This window comes from Lonchura striata, chromosome 2, assembly GCF_050655825.1.
Source record: "Lonchura striata isolate lonStrDom1 chromosome 2, ASM5065582v1, whole genome shotgun sequence".
NCBI lineage: Eukaryota > Metazoa > Chordata > Aves > Passeriformes > Estrildidae > Lonchura > Lonchura striata.
The window spans coordinates 51,323,650-51,344,762 of record NC_140704.1 but is presented as its reverse complement, the minus strand read 5'-3'; the positions used below and the strand labels follow the sequence as shown (position 1 = coordinate 51,344,762).

The 21,113-nt window shown below is 35.3% G+C and overlaps 1 protein-coding gene across 9 annotated transcripts in view; it reads right to left on the bottom strand.

Annotated features, from left to right (window-relative positions):
* Positions 1-21,113, bottom strand: part of TPK1 (thiamin pyrophosphokinase 1) — a 300,067-nt gene that overhangs the window by 261,806 nt on the left and 17,148 nt on the right. Inside the window, exon 2 of one of the 9 annotated variants that reach the window (XR_014952279.1) lies at positions 4,387-4,594. The exons of the other annotated variants lie outside the window; for them this stretch is intronic. The gene's annotated coding sequence lies outside the window, so the exon portion shown is untranslated. The remainder of the gene's footprint in view (positions 1-4,386; positions 4,595-21,113) is intronic. 9 annotated transcript variants of the gene reach the window in all.

Genomic DNA, 21,113 nt, shown 5'->3' with positions numbered 1-21,113 from the left:
GATTTGAAGAGCTGATCACTAATTAGATCCAACTTCCAAAAGGAGAGAGGAGAAGGGCTGATCAAGCCACTGAAACAAAGTGCCACTTGTGTAATTTGAATCATGCTAGCCACATACACAGGCATGAAACAAAAAGTAATTACCTGATCATTAAAAAAACACTTTGGGAGACCTCATCAACTCAAACTCATGTCATACTTCTCAAGCAGCTGGTCAGGCACATAGAAAAGAAACACAAGAAAAAAGCCATAGCAATCATTTGAACAGTGCATGTTAATCCCACTGTTTCTAACCAAATGCCTCTAACATCTAAACTTCATGACTCAGCTATATCCATAATTACTGTCAATGGTCACCATTCTCAAGCTGGACTCTTTTTGACACAGAACCTTTTGTTTGTGCTTTCCTTATCTCGGCAAGTGAATGCTAAGCTTGTTGAGGGAAATAAAATTCCATTTTCCAGAAGAAACATTTTTTTTAATTATATGATGATGACAGATCTATTCAACATAACTTTACAAAAAGGAAATTTTTCCTGCCAGTTGGTTCTCCACTGAGAGTTATAATTAAACCAATCAGCTTTCACAATTTTTCTTACTGTTTTAAGATGTATTAAAGGTCACAACTATCCTGACTTGATGCAGGCATGCCAATTGCACCAGATGAACCTTAGATAGTCAGCTCTAGTCTATATCAGAGCCTACAATTAATTGTCATTTCAGTAATTTCAGAAACTTGGCAAATGCGTAACACGTCAATGACAAAGGCATGGACCACAAAGCTGCTCTGCAAAGAGCTGCTAAGAAGCATTACTCACTTTATCTGCCTGATCTGCCTCTGTGGCCAACACACAAATACTGGCAGGTTTACACAGCACCTCCCAAGTCTTTCTGTGGGGAAATCAGGTGGGGATGTCCAACCTACTGCTAACCAAGCTGTACAGAAATAATCTCAAACCAGATGCATAACAACCAGAATCAAAGGAAAAACATTTGTGATCTAGTTATCCCTGGGATCACTTCCATTTCCATTCAGGATTATAAATGGACTGCAGCAAGAACCACATTTTTCTCACAACACAGGTCAGTGCAGCTACATAAACATGCAGATTTAGGCACATCATCAATTTCCTGAACCTGCACCTGAAGTCCTGGTAACAAATTGATTTATTTTTACATGTTCTGTACAGTTGTGTACTACATCCCTAACCAATGCAACACTTTCAAGCCTGGTCTTCAAAACAAAACACTGACTTTATTATGCTTTTAGTCCATTCCTTACTTACTCATGAACCACCTGTATTTATAAGCAAAGGCTGAGTCCACTAACCCTTCCTCATTACAAGTATCTTATAAATCCAACTGCTATGACAATGATAATTTGATCTCACACCTCACTTCAGACAGCCAATTCTGTCATCTACAATTCCCAGCTTACTGTGGTCCTTCTCATTCCCCACAATCCTCAAGCATCTATCTTCTATTAATCCTGGGAAGTATTACACATCCGGTGTCAACTCGGTCTCTCTTCAGCAACAGGCTCTTTTGAGAATCAAGGGTAACTTAAAACCTCTCTCAGTCATTTTCACTTACATAAAAACTCTGGTAAAATGAGATGTATTAAAGTAATGCTTGCAATCAACATTTGTCTCAAATTCTTTACCTATGAATAATTTGCAAAAAAAGTATTTTCTTACTTAAAGCTACTCATAACTTATTAAAAGATTATGTAAATATTTTTACCACTATTTTCCATGTGCTTTTATTTAAAATTAGAACTCATGCATTATTAACTGATGACTAAATAGAGACTCGTCTGCCTATTTTCAAGAGAAAAATTTCTCCTGTTTCCACTGATTGTTTTTCTATTGACTATGTTCCCCTTCCTCAGATTCTTTACTTTGCACAAGTTTTTTCTGTAGCAAAGTAGAATTGGGCAAAGAAATAATTTGTGTCCCTAAAAATATGCCATATAACCCTACTGGAACACATGATGCAGGAAGGTTTTGAAAACAAGCAAGAGAAAATGACTATTGCTTTTGGAGAAAAAACCCCAAACTACAAACAAAATAAAACAAAACCCCCAGGCTCCCCCCAAAACTTCACCTACCACTAAAATTAAAGAAAGAAAAAAAAAATCACGAGTAAGGAAGAAATGTTTGGAAGCAAACTGCTGAGGCTTATTCCGAGTTTTGGTCAACTGAAGCAGCAGCCTTAAGGAACTCTAGGATGTTTGAAATCTGGTGTTTGACTTTTTTACCCTATAAAACATAATCCTTGTAAATTCTAGCAAGCCTAGGCCGGCCAAGATACTGAAGTGCTTTCACAATTCTCACATTATGCACAAATGTGGGCAACAAGTAAGGATAAACTTTGCTTAATGCCACCACCTGCATTAAGCCCCAGGGCTGTGTGATGCCTTCCAGCACCTCCAGCAGGGTATACAAGGAGTACCTTGGCTAAACTAAAAGTTTACAACATGTATCGTAGAAAATATAACAATGCAATAGGATGCACACTGAACCAAAAATCAATACTTAGTGCAACATTAACCAGAAGCAACAAATGCATCTAAACCAGTGTAATCACAGTAAAATAAGCTCAAGTGCACAGATTAGTGTTCTTCCCTAAAAAAGTTTAATTACTTTATTCCACATTATTTTACATTTGATAATGTGGTGGATCCCTGTACAACAACCTTGTACTTGAAAGGAGAAAACAGAGACAGAGAGGTAGACTCGGCAAAGAAGGACACTCCAAGCATGAAAAAGGATTAGACAGATGTAAAAATGTTCAGTGATGTGGGTGAGTCCCCAGGAAACCAATGGAACATGAGGTGAATCAGAAAAGGTCACAAAGACACTGACAAGAAAGTTGAGTTTGATTCGAGGTAAAGGCACTTAGAAGTTTCAGGATGGAATATGGCACTAGGTGAGAGGGAGGGAGGGAGGGAACTCTTTTAACACCCACACAACACTGCCCTCCACACAGACAATCTATCTTTGTATGCTTTTGTTAGACTGTAAACGCTCTCTATGAGCAAAGTTCTCCTGCAAACTTTTCTCACAAAGATAAACCAATATAGCTCTGAGTCTTCCTACATCTTGGAGGATGCCTCATTTCTCACTGCTCTTGTCAATTGGTGTACACCTGAACTGGATATGGCATTTAGTACTGGAAGGCAAAAGCAGAGGTAGCAGAAGATTCCCTTGCAGAGAAATAGGCTCTACTACAGAAATTTGTGAATTCATATTCATTAGAACCATTGTTTCCCATTGCAAAGTATTCCCTCTCTGAATTAACTTTGTTTATAACATTTACACTGGATTGTATTTTAATCACTCAACCCTATCTGTGTATGTGCAGTTCACCCAGAGATCCAGATGCCACTGTACTCCATACTCTTCATTGCTATTTCCCACTCCATCAATCTTTGCGTCCACAATCATTCCTAGTGATGATTTTGCATTTTCTTTAATTGCAGACACAATATGATGAGACATAAAACACTGCTAGACATAAAACCTATGCTAGATTTCTCAGGGTGCACTTATATATGGGTACAATTTGAGATCTGTCACATGGTCACTCTATAATGTACACAGATACATCATGCTTATTTTGTGCCATACCAGTTTCTAAATCAAAGTGCCTTGATACGTGCTTTACAAAACCCTATGAACATTACACGGCTTCTGTAAATGTTCTATCCAAGCTCTAGTTCATGTGACAGTACCTTTGTCCAGAACCCCTAGTGAATTTTCTCAAAAGCATTTGGTTTAATTGTAGATTTAAGGCTATAACTATTTTCAAGGTATGGAGTTTTTTTATCTATATACACCCTTAAACTGCTTCTATTTGCCTTAGAAAGGCAAATATATCTATTTACTTTCAGAACTGAGTTAATTTTATTAAGACTGTAAAAATGCCCCAAAAGTATGTTCAAAGATGTCTAAGTTGGACTACTAATACCAATAGTACATCTGAAATAGATAGCTCAACAGAATTCTTATCTGCTTTCCCTACTGCAAAATAGACCTTTAATTCACAGAGGAAAAAGGCTGAAAGCAGAGAATTACAAAAAAAGATGTGGAGGCTCCTTTTACATTTTGGTTGCAAAAATTATTTCATCTGAAAGAGTTTTTCTAGGTTGAGCAACAAAAAGCTTCACTGCGATCAGCATTACCAAGTATCCACAAGTGTTCTATAGAAGCACTTGTCCTTTTCATCAGAGGAATAATAACCCAGGTTTGCTATTTTCAAATTCCATCTGTAAACCATATTTGCCAGAAGTATATAGAGAATCTTTTGGGTGCCCAGTGCAGGACCAAAGGCAACTGACACACAATTGAAACACAGGACATTACCTCTCAATATCAGGAAATACCTTTTCACTATGAGGGGACTGAGCACTGATACAGGTGGCGCAGGGAGGTGCCAGAGTAGCCCTCCTTGGAGATACTCTAAAGATGCCTGGAGATAGTCCTGGACCTTTAGCTGCAGGTGGCCAAGCTTGAACAGCAGGGCTAGAGCACAGGACTTCAAGTGATCCTTTTTAAGCTAAACTCTTCTGTGATTCAAATGTATTATCTACACTGAAAAAGAAAATAATATCAAAACTTAAAATGCAAGGAGTAATTTCTCTTCTACATAGAAATGTTTTTGTATTTGCAACAACAGCTGATGGAGTTTTATAAGAGACTGACAGTGTAAATTGGAGTATACGATTAAAAACTGGTGTTGTTAACACTGCTTTATTCTGGTTGAACATCTGTTCTGTAGTTGATTTGTGTGTTTTGTTTGATTTCCAAAGAGAATGTAGAATGAACAGTTTAAAAGATTGTGCTGAAAAACAGTATGAACATAGCTGTGGTCAGTGCATGAGGAAATATTACAATCACAGAATAACAGCAATCCCATGGGCTATCAGGAAAGTATAACTTGAATCTCAGGATCTCACAGTTATGTCCCATGGCAAAGAATCCCTTAAATTTGTGTTATATGCCATCAGTTTGGCAACATTTTAAAATCAGTCTCAAAAGAATTTAAGTTTATTGACTCTGCACTGTTAAGCAGAGAATGTCATACATCTCTTCTAAAGAGGCGATGAGTCCAGAGTTACATAAATTCAAAAGTTAACACAAGAATATTGTAAAGGAAGCTCGTGGGGATTCTTTTAGTTTATTTTAAAAGGTTGGCAAAATTTCTTTAGTTTTTAGTTTTAAGCAAACACTACCAGGCTGAACAGGTCAAAGAAGGTTGAATGGAGTAATTGAGTAGTTTAAGAACATGAGCACTTTGTTCTTGCTGATAAATTAGACAGCTGCTCTGAATTACATTTCATGCTGTTTTCACACAACATCTAATTTCCTCCTGCTAGTTCTAAAGCTACTTGGAACTGTACACAATTAACTCTACCACCTTTCCTTTATCCTTCAAAAAGCATACATTTTGTTTGCTTACAGTTCTCTACATATTTTCCTTTCTCCTATATCATAAAAATAATACACATTTGTAATAGAAGAAATGCATTAGCAGCATAATGCAATGAAAATGAATATGATGTATGATAAATTAATTGTAAAAGGGTGCATATTCTTTTATTACAGAATACTCGTGTAACTGCAAGCTCCAACAAACTGGAGCTTTTTTATCTGTTTACCATATATTTTGAACAATTCAAAGCATTTTCCCCCTGTATTTGGAAACAGTACAAAAGCTAACTTTTTTGTTTTATGAATACAATTCACACTTTGTCATCAACCCATTTTCAATTATGCAAATTGCAATATGAGTGGATCCAGAATGAAGCACAGATTTTTTACTGAAAAAAATGGGGGAAAATACTGTGATAAAAAGCATTTATAAAAAATAAGGTTGCACAAAACAGTTTTATACAAAGATACAAACAAAACATGCTTTTAGGAAGAAGTATCTCTTTGACATGGCAAGAATAATACATAGCACAGAGAATCTATGATACCTATAAATACTCTTCACTGAATGCTTTAATGTCCAGGTTCTGGAAAAGGAAAAGCAGATTTTGCAAGGAAAAACAGTTAAGGCACACCCTTAATTTTAAACACAGGCTTAAGTTCTGCCTCCTTGCCCAAGCCAGAATGGGACATGTACATGAGCTGCACAGCTACACTGAAAAGAATGGGTCATATTTGCTTTTTTCAAAAGACACTGACAAGTAATTTATGCCTAATTCACAGAAGTCAGCTGTAATCCTTTCAATTACTTCAACAGGCTTTGTTTAATAGTTGGGTATTTAAAAAAAAAAAACTTTTAAAAATAAATTTTAAAGATTTATTCAAATTGTAAATACATTCACTGAATATAAAGCCTTACACTTACACATACTTCTCACCTACAGGAGCATAAACCAACACTAACAGTAAGCTTTTTTAACATATTCTGTGAAGCTGTTAATTCTCTTGTGGTATTTTTTAATTATGAAAAAAATACGTATAATTTTGAGTGATAAGTTGGCAATAAAATTCTCATAATAAGTAAAAACTAGGAATTTCTCTTATTCTTGAAGTTAATATGGAGCTAAAATAATGCATTACCTTGCAATTTAAATTTCATTTTGACATTCCTCTTAGCAAAGGAAGGTGTAGGCAAATGTTAAATCAGTTTCAAACAGACAAGATTCTGAAGGATCAAACAGATACTCCTATTACAAATGCAAATCGCTCTTTTTCCTTCTGTCATTACTGATCCATTTAAGTTTGTCTTTTTTAAATTTGCTTCAATAAATTTTTGATGCTAAAAAAATAAAAACAAGGAAGAAGAAAAATAACCTCATTTTATATTCTACAAGGTTATTAAGAAGTATAATTTTGAGTTAGGAGCACTTATATCAATTCATTCACCACATCCTCACATTTCAACCAAAGAAAATTTATTTATTAAGTTTGGGAAAAAATTAGCCCCAAAAAACCAGGCAAGTATCCAGATAAAGTTATTAGGAGTTGTGCTCCCTTAAGTCAGACTAAATTCTGACCTTTAAGAATAAGCATTTTGTCCCAGTGAAAGTACTTAGCAACTTAGTTTTATGGTAGGATGAGATTCACAGTTTGTTTTGCTGTCTTCCCAGAGTTACCTAGTTTCATGTCAGTTCTCAAACCAAACACCATTGATGTACAAGTATTTTTGATAAAACCATCTATAGGCTTTTGCAAAAAGCCCAGGTAGAGTGGATTTCTAAAGTTTTAATTAAAAAAAAATAAGCACTAGACTTCACATGTACTCTGTTGAAGTGATTGTGTGAATACTCTTTACTCATTATAAGATGAAATTACTCATCTTAAGCCTTTTATGTATTTATTTCAATTTATTTATTTCAATCCAAAGCAATGAATAATATTCCAGATGAAATCACCATAAGGTAGTCATGCAACAAATACGGCAAAAGACTCCACTTTTAATATCACATATCTGTGATATATTGATCCCTCACAGAATCTGATGGAGGATGAGAAACTTTTAATTAAAAGAAGTGATTAAATGCAAATCCATCACAAGGCTTTCATGAAAATCTTGCTTCAGAGAGTGATTTGAAGAGCCATAGCAAAGCTGAGTCAGTGTGCTTAGAAAGAAAAGGTGCATTCCTAACGAGATTAATTACATTGAGGTAAGATACTATTGAAGAGAAGGTTCTCAGTAGGAAACAATTTCTAGTTCTCAGTAGGAAACAGCTGACAAAACTAGTACTGAAGAATACTTTTTTGCTCTTGCAAAATCAGCAAAGCTGCTATTCTTACATCTTTCAGAAAATTTTACTGGATTTTAAATTGCTCTGGCATGGACCTTTGTTTTATTCACTCTAATGACAAAGAATTGAATCTCGTTTAAGTGAAGCTGTTTCCATAACTGTAGCAGGGAAAAGTGTAATAGAAACAGATGACAGTGAACATTGTGTCTTACTTCAAGGTGATACCTTGGCACTGCAGAGTCCTTCTATTAGAGAAGGCTCAGCTTAGTCAGTTAAATATATCTCTGATGTGACCTCCTTAGTTTCAGTGAATGAGCTGAAAATGTCTTTTCTGATTAAATCCATTTTGTCATAACTGAACCAACACAGAAAGAATTTAGTTTCATAATTTCTCATTCTTCTTGAAGCAGCCATAACATGTTGGGATCTATGACTTTCTTAATGAACTTCCCCTAAGTATCCTCTTCCTCCTCAAATTTTTCTTGAAATTTTACTTTAAACATATTTATATAATTACATTTTTCTCTTTCAATTTCATTTTTATTTATATAGCAATTGACACAAAACATTAAAGTCAAAAATATAATCCCAGAAACAAATTTCTTAATCTAAAAGCTCAAGCATGAAGAAAAAAACTCCAAAATCAAAGAAATAAGGCAGAAGGAATCTTAAGAAATTATTCAATAAGTCTGCTTAATCAGAGCCAGACACAAATACACCTCATGTGAAGAGGGCAGAGCACACAAATAGTAAACAGACTGAAACAAAAGAAACATTTAGAACTAATACGAAGGAAAGATCTTACTGTCTACTCTGGCATGAGGAAGGCGACTTTAATGTATATGCAATTACATGGAAAAGAATAGCAGATACTCATTTGCAAACTAGATCAAAATGTGCAGATACAAAACGAAGGCTCAGGAACTACAATTCAGAAAAAAACCGGGAAAATGTCTGTCACCTTATCAGTACCCAGGCTAGGTAGAGCTAAACCAGAGGTATGTTTGAAGCTTCACATGTGCTCAGCTGCCTCCCAGGCAACAGGCAGGCTCCTGTGAGGCTCCTGGCTAAGGCAAAGGTTAAGGACGTGCCAGTGAGTGCCGTGCAATCCTCTGTATGGGTCTCTGGGAGCTCGTCTGTAGGGTATAAATAAATAAAACCCCCTTGTCAAGTAATGCCTGGATTACTCATTTTCATATTATTCGAGTCTCACTTCTCTTGTTCTGGCAGCAGTTTTGACTTTTCACCTCAGACTACTCTCCCTTCAAAAACATTTTATATTATTACACTCCATTTTCGCCTAAAAATTCTCCACTATCTCTAGCTACTATACTTCATTTGGTATAATGAAATACACAACATTTTTCTTAGTAAAAATTTCAGTAACTCAGTAGGAAGAACTCTGGCAAAATACAACGTGTTGTTATTGTTGTGCAATTATTAGTTATAATTGCATTCTAAAGCAATTATGAAATATGAAGCTACTCAACTGGAATTTTTCTTGAGCATGGTAATACTATATTTAAAAATCTCTTCTTGGTTTCATACAATTTACAACATGGTAAGTTCACAGATTTCTAGAGTCAGTCCTCATCTACATAGTTAGAAAAAAATTGCAATTGTCTGACTGAAAATCACCTTGTGAGAACTTCAGTTGCACAGCTAATAGTGCATTATCCTAAAGGAGACTTAAAAGCATCTACCAATGATGTCTGCAGTTATTTTTTGAAATACAGCATTTTCAAGTGAAGAACCCAAGCATATTTTTGGTGAATATTAAATCACTGGAGAAAATAGCATAAGAACAAATATTTTGAGGGGTGTTTTAATTTTTTTCTTTACTAGTTTTCAGAAGAAGGAATATGACATAAAATCTGGAACCATCATAAAGTTGCACAGGGTTTTAACACTAACTACAGGGAAAAAAAAAAAAAAAAGGCAGCTAAGTGGAACAAGAAAATGGCTAATAAGCAAATGATATTGATTTTTTTCCAAAAGGAAATGTACTAAATTGAGGACAAGGTTAGTAGGCTAGATCCTCAATGATCAATGCTAGCACTAATCTTAATATTTTAATAACTGTGGCATAAGACAAAATTAATGGTTAAGTCAGAAGGCATCATCAACACAAAGAGATTGACCTTATGGAATTTAATGCATGGCCTTGTGGCACAAAATAAAAATAGGATGAGACTTATTAGCACCAAAAGCACAAGAAATGCATTTCTGGAGTGTAATAAAAAAACATGCTATGCCCTGGGATTTGATGAACTGCCAAAGAACAAGAAATATGTAAGTATGCCAACTGGTCACAAGATCACTCCAAGTCACACAAACAGGTTGTATAAATTATACATACAACCCAATGTTGCATTCAGCACACAGAGAACAGCAAAAATTTTGTGTCAAAGACAGAAAACCTCCTATAGAAGATTCCATGCAGAAAAATATTTACACATAAATGAACTTGTATTCCTTGCCCATAAAAGGGGAAATTAGAAAACAGTTCCTTGTTATTAGAACAATGGCATGTTGTAGTATCAACCAAATACAGGAGAGTAAAGGACAAAATCCACTTGCTGTTACATAAAAATGAAGAGCTAGTTGAAGGTGAAAAAGGGATTACATTGTGTGAGATTAAATTTGTCAGACATTAGATGACCCAGCCAACCTTTTTCATTCCTCTTACCTCTACTTTCTAGTTTATCAAGTCATTGTAAAAGTTGCACTCACCACATATCCTTTATTAGTAGTATTTTTGTTTCCACAACAGATGGCATTTGCAAAGTACAAAACTGCCTGATCCATATCTAGTATAACATTACATAATGTAATAATGGAAAAAAATACAATGCATTCCTTTTTTCTCCCACTTAAGAATATATGTACTATAGTGAGAACTATCGGGGGAATCTGAATCCAAACCAATCACTCTGGAAAATGTCCTGTATTCCAGCTTGGCAGACTGGGCTTCAATAATCCATGAGGTGCTGGACTTCAATAATCCATCTGCTTTTCGACACAAGGTCAAGAGATTTTCCAAAACTGAGAGCAAAAGAACCATCATTTATTAATGATACATAGTGTCATTCCCTCTACAGAGACACAAACCAAAAGTCAGTTTTGCTTCCTTCTTAAGGCCCCATATTGCATTCCATGGTTCACGTGAACACTTCAGGAGCTGTCATTTCTGGGAGTTCTGAACAATAATTAAACCAAAGAGGACATGATGCTCTGTCATGAATTCTCTCGAGACCTGCACTCAATACAGCTTTTTCCATAGTTAATGCACAGTGTTGACACATAGTTATGAGTATATTTACTTGGTTTTTACTGGAAGATTGGTTATCAAACAAGTTTTTATCACTCCACTCTGCTGGGAAATTTGTATTACAAACTGTAATGCTCCATGGCTCAAAATAAGCTTGTTATTTTTTAACACATCTATAATTACAGCTGATTTTTTTTAATATAAGTAGAATTTTCTGTGTTGCAGCTAGTTTATTTGATTTTTTTTTTTCTGAGTCCAGGTAATGAAGTAGGCACTCTGCAAATATACTGAACTCTTGAAAGTTACATTTCTACACTACACACTACAAGACATATTTGCTTTGTTTCTGCACAGCTTTCACCTCTCAAGTGATAAAAAAATACCCAGAACTATTCAGTCATTGAGCTTAGATTGGTTTGGGGTTTCTTGTTTTTTGGTTTTTTTTTAAGGCAGAGAGGAATTTTATCACTTTCCTGTATCATTTTTCCCAGCACTTTGCCATAATCATCATCAATAAAATTATATTGCATTTCCATGCAAGCAGCTCAAGCATTTTTCAAAGCATCAAAGAGAAAAATGTCTTCTGTCCTTTAGTTTGCTATAAGATGTGCTTTAGTTCCACAAGGGATACTTAACATCTGAAATGAGGTCAATATGAAACACTGTACTAGTTAAGATCTCAAATACTGTGTACTTACAGATGACAAAAAAAAAAAAGTAGCAGTGATATAGTTCCAGTAGCAGAGAAAAATAGTGCATTTTGTTGCATTGAAAATTATTCTGATAGGATTTCATTAATATAATAAAATTACAGAATATAGTTGGAAGGAACATGACAAGTACAGTCCAACTGAGCCCTGCATAGGACAGTCCCAAGAGTCACACCATGTGCCTGAGGGCATTTTCCAAATGTTTCTTGAACTGTGTCAGGCTTGGTGCTATGACCACTTCCCTGGGGAACCCGTTCCAGTGCCCAGTCATCCTCTGGGGGAAGCAAACCTTTTTCTAACATCCAACCTAAACCTCCCCTGACACAACTCCAAGCCCTTCTCTCAGGTCTGTCCCTGGTCACCAGAAAGAAGAGATCAGTCTCTGCCCCTCCTCTTCCCTTCATGAGGAAGTTGTGGACTGTTATTCCTCCACTTAAGCCAATACCTTTAGTTCATTAGAAATTAGCTACTAGGTACTGGAAAAAAAAAAAAATACTTGGGAAATACACAGAAATTGTATATGCATGAAACAACATTTATTGTTATTCAGCATCCAGTACTAAATGAACTGAACTAAAGGCTGTGTCCAGGCTTTAAACAGCAATTGCTATCTATTTCTCCATAAATTTCTCTAATATCTCTGAAAATCTTAATACTTTTTAAAATTGTCTCCATATCTGTGGCTGTGAGCTTGTACAATTTAATTGCAATCTGCACAGAAGTTATTTTGCTACAAATATGGGATAGGACATGTTTGATATTAAATCCTGAGCTTTGGCATTAAAAAAAAAAAATCAAAATCAAACAACCAACACAGTAACAAAACCCCCACAAACAGAAAAGAATTGTTCCTGGTTTTAATAATAATTTTATAGGCTTCTACAATATTTTCTCTGTCTTCTCTTCTAGTCTCTTTGCATAGAAATAGTCCACACCACTGATAACCATCATTACCTGTTCCTATACTGTTTTAAAGTCTAGCTGTACAAAATTGTATCTGTTTGCCCTATACAGACAATTTGGTCTGATCTGATTCAGCTTTCATCTAACCCTGTGACAAATAAAACATTCATCAAGTTCAATGATCTAAAGTTAAACTCCTAACTATATTTATGCTGTAATACCTGTATTTGAAGTACTTTAACAACTGATTATACACATTAAAAGCAAGGTAGGAAATACAGAACTGGTGCTAGCATGAGTGGGCATAACGAAAGCAAAATGAATGAGAAAATACCAAGACATATCAGGTGAGAATCTGTCACTAGATAACTCTTAATTAGTAAAAAACAGCTTACTTATACATAGCTTGAAAGAAATATTTCCATCTTACTATTCCCTATAATGTTTTTACACTGCACAATAATATTTTATATGCCAGGATTGTTCAGAAAACATATGAAAACTAATATAAAAAGTATGCTTGTCTAAATTACCTTACATTGTTCTGCCTACCTTTTTGAAGTGTAGGTATAAAGTACTGCTTAGATTTTATGTAAGAATTGTATTATTTATCTAGGTAGTCCTTCCTTGACTGTCATGATTTTGTTGTCTTACAAAGAAATACAAGTAGACATTAAATTTAAAGAACATTGGAATGAAAATATTTCTGTAAGAAGCATATTCATTTCATCATGTGGAATGATAAAATCTGAGTTTATAGAAGAAAGAACATGCAGCAGGATAGAGCAAACTGGGACAATTTTTGAGAAAACATCTTCATCTTTTTGTCTCAGAACAATTATTAGTAAAACTGTTCACAGGAAAGATGAGATTTGATAAACACATTTGCTTTCAAAATCTCTGAAGCTGTTCAAATATCCTAGTTCCTAATTCTCCAAGTGAGATATTTCACTGAACAAAAAAGTTCACTTAAAGCATAAACTTGAATAGCCACATTTTAAATTTTAGAAAATAAAAAAAATATATAGTTTAATTGAAAATGCTTTGGTTGATCTTAACTATAATTTAGGAATGTCTAAAATGTTGAGAATTTGTTCCAATTTAGGACAAAGACATCTTTTAAAGACTTCACTATTTTTCCAGGACAAATTCATCTTCTCTCAACTCCAGATGTACAGTAAAGGCATAAAGTTTCTGTGAACACAGGTGCTTATCTAACCATACTCTCCTGAAAATGACACATAGTGAGTACAGCAGCTTTGTTTTAGGAGTGGAGTGGAGCAGAGCTGATCTTCTAGAACTCCACAGGAGCAGGCAATCTGCTTCTTTGGATCTACAGGGTGACAGGGAACCACCATTTTTCGAGGTTTGTTTATTTTTTTTTTCCTCTAAATAAAAACGTGTTGCATTTTTAGCCACAGATTTCCACTAAGCACCATTTTCAATTGATTTTTTTTTTGTTTTTACTTCACCCACATCTGCGACATATATGTAATAAGCACTGCACTAATAACGACTTTTCAGCGCTTCGTCCCTCCCAAAATAACTTGTAACAAGGAGCCTGAAGTGTAGTGAACAAACATCTCAACAACATAATTTTCTTGGCAGAACTAGACCCGATGCATAAGCACTGCACCTCCCAACAACAGTTTCTAGTCTTCCCATATCCACAGGTGACCTTGGTAGCATAAGACAACTGGAATGTGAAAACCAAGGACCATGTCCTAATCTACAATATGTTTTGTGCACACACACACACAGAAGAAAACAATATTCCCATTAAAGATGTTAAAGGAAGATGGCCAAAGCTGATGAGGCAGTCTATCATAACTTCATCATATTTCTGCTATATACTTTCAATGAAAGGAAGGAAATATTAAAGAGTATTTAAAAAAGCACATGATATGTGCTTGCAGCACCTGTTTCCAGTCTATACAGACTAATTCTTTCTGATGAATGTAACCAACAGAGAAGGGCAATAAAATACTCACTTAAGGGAAACAATCACTATACTCACCAGTTTTCCTGTAAAACTACCAATCACATCTGTTGTTTGCACACATCAAAAGTTTATTGACAATTTTAATTTCAATTTAGAGAACAGCACTCAATTATTGCATGGCAGTTGGGGTTTTTTGGCTTTTTGTTAGGTTGTTTGGGTTTTTTTAAAAGACCTATGTAACTGCTAAGCTGTTTCACCAACAGGGAATTACCTGGATTTTTTTAATAAAAAGGTCTGGAAAGACCATGAACTAGTGATATTAAATTTTATCAACGGGCTTCTCAGCTTAATTCTTACAGACAAGAAACCAATACAACAATAAAAATGTTAATTGGGAAAGTTTTTGGAAAGATGCTGCAGACAACACATGCATGGGAAATTAATTCTGTAGATGATGTGTAAAAGATGGGTTATAAAGTTAACGAGATATTACTTAAGGCAAGAGAAACAATTAGACTATTAACAGTGAAGATAAAGCAACATTTTGCCATCAAATATAATGAAACTAATTAAAAGTGAAATGAAAATTTAGATATGAATATGAAAGTAAAATTGAACAAATTAAAATACCTAAAGAGTTCATAGGTTCAAAATCCAAACAATCTATCTAAAACCACAGCACCTATAAAGAACCTGAACAGCCAGTTAATCATTTTTGCATATGCTAAAAATCTGAAAGATTCATCCTCCTTTGAGGCATGGATTGGTCTGCTATTTTTTAAGACTAGAAAGAGATTTTTTGGGAAACAAAACTAAAAGGCATGGATGTAATTGTAAACAGAGTGAGTACTGAAAAAGCAGTAAGCTGTGCTACACAAGTAATCATTCTGAAGAATCGGTAATGCTTAAAGGGAAGGTTCTTCTCCAAGGAATGTTGCAGATGCAACAATGGAACAAGTGAAATCTATAGCTATTAGCTTGTATTGTTTCACAAAATACTTCTCTGACACTACAGAAGCATGACAGATGCCAAGTCCAATTCTGCTTACACATTTCTGTTTAATTCATATAACCTGATAAAACAACAGGAGATCTAGACTTACTGAATACAATGTCTTTAAACAATCATTCTTACTCTGCCATCACCAGGTGGGACTGCATACAAACACTTCATGCCCCTTTTGTTTCAGAAGGGCTTTTGAAGCATAGAATTGAATGGTTTCAAGACTCTGGTTAACAATGCCAACATGTTCCTCATGGCAGTCACTCACCATCTTTCATGTGTCTGTCTCCATTTTTTATTTTGCTTTCCAAGTATTTCCTTGTTATTTCTCTACTGCTTATTCACTTTCAAAACTCTGAAGGCCCTCTGATTACCCCTCTCCTTCCACTGTTTTGAAAAATCCCACTACTAGCATCATTATCAAATGATGATACTGTCCTTACCCTCTGCTGCTGGCTCCTCTCTGACAGTAATGACATCTTGCTAATGTCTTGCTCATGGATGTCCTGCAACGATTTCAGTCTAAAAGACCAATGAGCAACATTTGACTTTTTTCCCTCACCTGTCCAGTCCCAGTAAGGGACTGTCTCCAAGAAAATGCTGAAAGATAGCTGGAAGGTATGACTTTCAACCAACTTAATTATATTTGTATAAAAAGCTGCATGGATACTCTTTCTTCAGCTCCCTATAGTTTTGCTTTAGTTGGGTTTTATTTTTAGTTCTTTTGCTTAGGGAAACATTTAAGATGAATGGAGGAAGCTGCTTTCACATTACAAAATAAGAGTCCATAAAGGGATTTGTTAAAAGTTTACTTACTCAGTGGAGCTCGTGCCTTTTAATAAAATTTTCTCAGGTGGACAATATCAAACTGCCATTTCTCTCCAAATTCCCCAAACAAATTTAAAAGCAAGGTGCATTCTTTCCTTGCCAGCACAATCAGAGACTCTACAGACTGAGTGATGCCACTTCTAGACAATATAATTTTTATTCCTAGTATGCTCTGAAGGGATTCCCCAGGGAAACATACTTATTTCTAGCAAACAACAGGAGCACACAGCTGGAATTTTAGAAATATTTCTTAAGAACTCACTCAGAGATAAAAGATTTGAAAGACAGTACATATTTCATGATGACCCAGCAACGCCACAGTAACTCACTTACCAAGAAGATTAATACAAGTGTGCACAATAGGTGCACCCTAAGGTAACTAACCAGAAAAGATCCTTTTACATACAATCATGGCTAAAAGCAGACATACATTTCATACTTCTAAAAGAATTTGATAAAATCATAGCTATAGAATAAAAAAATAGGTTAAATAAGGCACTGGAGGGATTATCAAGTTTCCAACAAAAGAAACAGAGCTTTGTGATTTAGTTAAATCCTATGGACCACTGGGAGGTAAAATAATGACCATTTTCATTGAATGGTCTGCATTAGTTAAATTATATGTAGACACATCAACTAAGTAAGCACTGGAGTGGCAATGTCTACTTTCAAGTTCTTTGACTTTGTTTTCAAGAAAAACCAAATGCCATCTATCACAGGGGACAGAATTAAAGACCTACAACAGAAAGGTGACATTAAGCAAGCTGTATGCTCACTGGACACAATTCACAATCTCCAAAGAAGCTGGATGCATTTGATAAAAAGCGATTGACATTTATGTTTTTCTCAGTAGGCCTAATTAGGTCTGACATACATCCATTCACACTCAAATAGGCACAGAAACCTTCAAGGTTATTTTCCAATTATTTCCACCTACAGTGCCTCATTCTGAAAGGATTGGGAATCTGAACCTTCAAAAGAGGCTACAGGTGCTGGTCCTGCATTCTCCCTTAGCAACTGAATGCTTAATAAGAAAAGTACTTATTATTTAAAACTCATGACTTTCAAAAAAGGATTTCTAATCTCAGCATCTTTGATCCAATTTTTACTTGTGATTGACAGAATTTTTCATCACACAAATGGTATAAGTACTGTTCTAATATTGTAAAAGCATTTTAAATGCCCAAAAAGTCAGGTCTGTTCAAAACATTATTATTAATGTAATAACATAAATATCCATTTAAACAGCATAAAAGGTGCTAAAGGAGGGTAAGGTAAATTTTCACACATGAAAGAATCAGATAAAACAGCTTCCCCAAAGAGGTTATGAAATATTAAAGTTAAGATAAAGGTCACTTGAAAAGACACATCACATTTAGCACTGTGTCATGGGCTGGTGGTAGAATTCCCAAACCAAATGAATTTCTTCTCTTTGTTTTGCTTAAAAAAGCAGAGCTTGCTCTAGGTTTATAAAAATGTTGTCTTGCAATGCCAGAGGCCCATCAGCAGTCAACTGGATTTCCACAATGGTCAGATTACCTCTGAAATCACCAAATTCTTTAATTTCCTAAATACCATAATATTCTGAGTGATCTTTCCTAAAAATACTTTTTCCCATGATTTTGTCACATATTTTGTAATCTGCTGTATCATGAACTGAAAACAGTAGTCAAATCAGCAATGTTATGAACAGATTATCTCAGAAAATCAAGCCAAAAAAACCTCTCGGTAGGACCTGTATATTTTTTTATACCACATCTGTTCAACTGTACTTGCTTTGTTTTTGATGATGGCATTCAAATTGTCAGAAGCAGAGGCTTTAACCTAAGAAATAGCAATGCATCCTTTCTGCAAGGATTTAAGGAACGTTTTTTAGGTTCTAAGCAAACAGTATTATGTTTAAACCCACAATTGACATGAACATTAAAAGAAAGGGGAAAAAGTGCCCTTATTATTGGCTAAACTTCTGAACTTTTCAGCATAGTATTTCAGCAAGTATAATTGCCTCCAATTTGTTGATGAGGAACTAAGGCAAAACAAGGTTAAAAGCTTACCCAATATTATGCAGCATAGGACTCGGGAAAGAAACCTATGTACCTTTCAGGTTCATGATAATTGGAAATGAAAAAACTGACAAAATGCAACTGTTTGTGCAGCATACAAAAGCCTTTTCCAGAGACAATTGCATAAAAGTGGAATAACCAGCAATATTAATGTTTAAGACAAAAAATAAATTTTATGGTTATGAAGAAAAAAATGACAACTTTGTACTTAATACCTGAGAAAGAGTGAACTCGAATGAACATCTGTAGTGTCAGAACAAACCCTTCCTAGTACATACAAAATGTTATAAAGCACTAGGATGTCAAAAACTAAAATTAATTATCAAGTTTGTAGAACAACAGATAGTGTTTCAGGTATCTTGTGAATTTCTATATATGTGTAATGATCTGCAAAACACCTCTTTTGTACCTATGCTATTTTAGCTGCTCTTTTTTTTTTGCTGTCAGTGTTGTATAAGCTGTGCCTCTGCACAGCTCAGGGCACCTCCATGTTGAGTAGACTCCATGAAGTGTCATACTCAGACAGGAGGTTGCTCTCTGGAAGATAAGACTTTAGAGCATTAAGACAGGAATATTGTTTTATCATCTACCTCCTCTACCACAGATGTCCTGTGAGGACTTGAGGGAGTGAAAAAATAGAACAATAATAGATTTAAAGTGAACCCTTCTAGTCAAACCTAAACTTCAGAAGTATTAGGTGCATACAGATGCCTTCTTAATAGAGACTTTTCTCTATTATATTCAGAGAAGCTTACTGTGTGTGCCTCTGTAACATACCCTGGGTATCTCATACCTGTTCCCCACCATCTTCTGGAATTCCAACATCATCATTTTAGGATTTGGAGCTAATGCAGGCACATTTCAATCCTTAAACATATTCCATTCATGTTTCACTCTCACAAGAGATTGGTTATTTGCTTCTAACCTCTAAGGAAGCCCATAGCATGATGACAAGACATCAGGAAAACTAAATTTATACTCCTAAAGAGCAAATGTCATCTTTGTCCTCTCCGGCAGGGTGCTATCTTTTCTTAATAAAAATAATGGTTTTTGGCACCTACCAAGTAAGTCCAAATCATCATATAATAAGAGATTACTCATATTTATTCCTGCATCTTTCTGCATTTCTTCTCTCAGTTTTATGTCATTACCTTCTGTGCCACCTATGACCACAGCCTACTGTGAGAGAGTAGCAGAAAAACCAGCACTACTACTACCCCTCTTTCCTTCCCTAGGGAAATCAACTGTAGCTTCTGCTACTCCAGACTATCCAGGAATTTAGGATATAACAATCCAGGAAATAGTCTTCCCCAGACTCCTGCTCTCCCCTTGCTCTAAGCATTTAATTTCTATGAAGCAGTTGTTATGACTTACTATAATTTCACACACCTATCCAAGGCTACCAAAACAAATTAAAGGTTTAAGCATAAATCACAATTTAAAAGCACAAGTCTCTTGATGTGAGGCATCAGTGAAAACATTTCAGTGTCATTCCCTTCCCCTAACTGCTGCATGTTAGTAGCTCAAACTTTATGTATCTAGCTCAAACTTTATGTATCTAGCAACTAAAAAATGTAAATAACAAAAAAAAACCCACCAAAACCCCCAGCTGTACAGTAAGAATATAGCTTGCTTGAAAGCCCCAGCTTGTGTGCCAAGAATGTGTTGTGGAGCCAGTGGTTTGTTGCACACCATCCCTCAAACGCTGACATGTTTTGACAACACTGCCACCAATTCTGATTTTTAAAGTTGAAGAGAGAGTAGATGTTCACCTCAGCCATCTGCCAGTGCAGCAGATGAACATGATGCAGACATTCCATAACTGATGTACCTCAACTCAACAGAAATCCTGTGACTTGAGACACACTTTATCACTGGAGATAATGACTACAGAAATTACCGTGACAGCAGAATTTTTCTCAAGAGTGATATGCATCAAAACTAAATATATTAACTTTCACTATAAAGTAGATTAAACTACAGAAAAACTCTTTGCAGATGCATTCTCTTGCTGGTTTTTTTTACCATCAGAAATGCATAATTTGTGCTTTCGAAAAAAATTAGGAGCTATTATCTGAAAGAATCTTTCTTTTTGAAAATTTATAGTCCCTTTGGACATCAAGAGAAAGCATATTCCTAGAAAATTCATCATAGTCTATAGAACACACTTATCTTTCTCACCAATATGAAAGATCATCTGTAAAAAATAATAGAATATGAGAATTTGTAAATGTTCAGGGCTTTTTTCAAGGTAATCCCTCTGAAACCTCTACAAATTCAAGTGCCAATTATCAGCAGTATGGAAACAGAACAAATGAAATTACAGAGGCAGATTTCACCATCTGGAAAACTCATAGCAATTTCTATCCATAGTAGAAAGCTATTTCAGAACTTATGAAGCTTCACTCCTCATACCTCTTTTCACATGTTTGTGAACTTTTGACATCATCTGTGATTTAGCTAAAAATAAATATTATTATTGTTATGTAGAAGAAATCATCATTAATTTGCAGTATGAAAACTATAGACCACAAGAACAAATCCTCCTGGTCTGAGTAGCCCAGGTGAAGCCAGTCTGCTTACTGGAGTGAGAATGTGTGCAGAAATGGCCTGTCCTCCCTTCTGAGACCAATATGCACACAGGTAACTGCCTCTGAGTCTACAGATATGA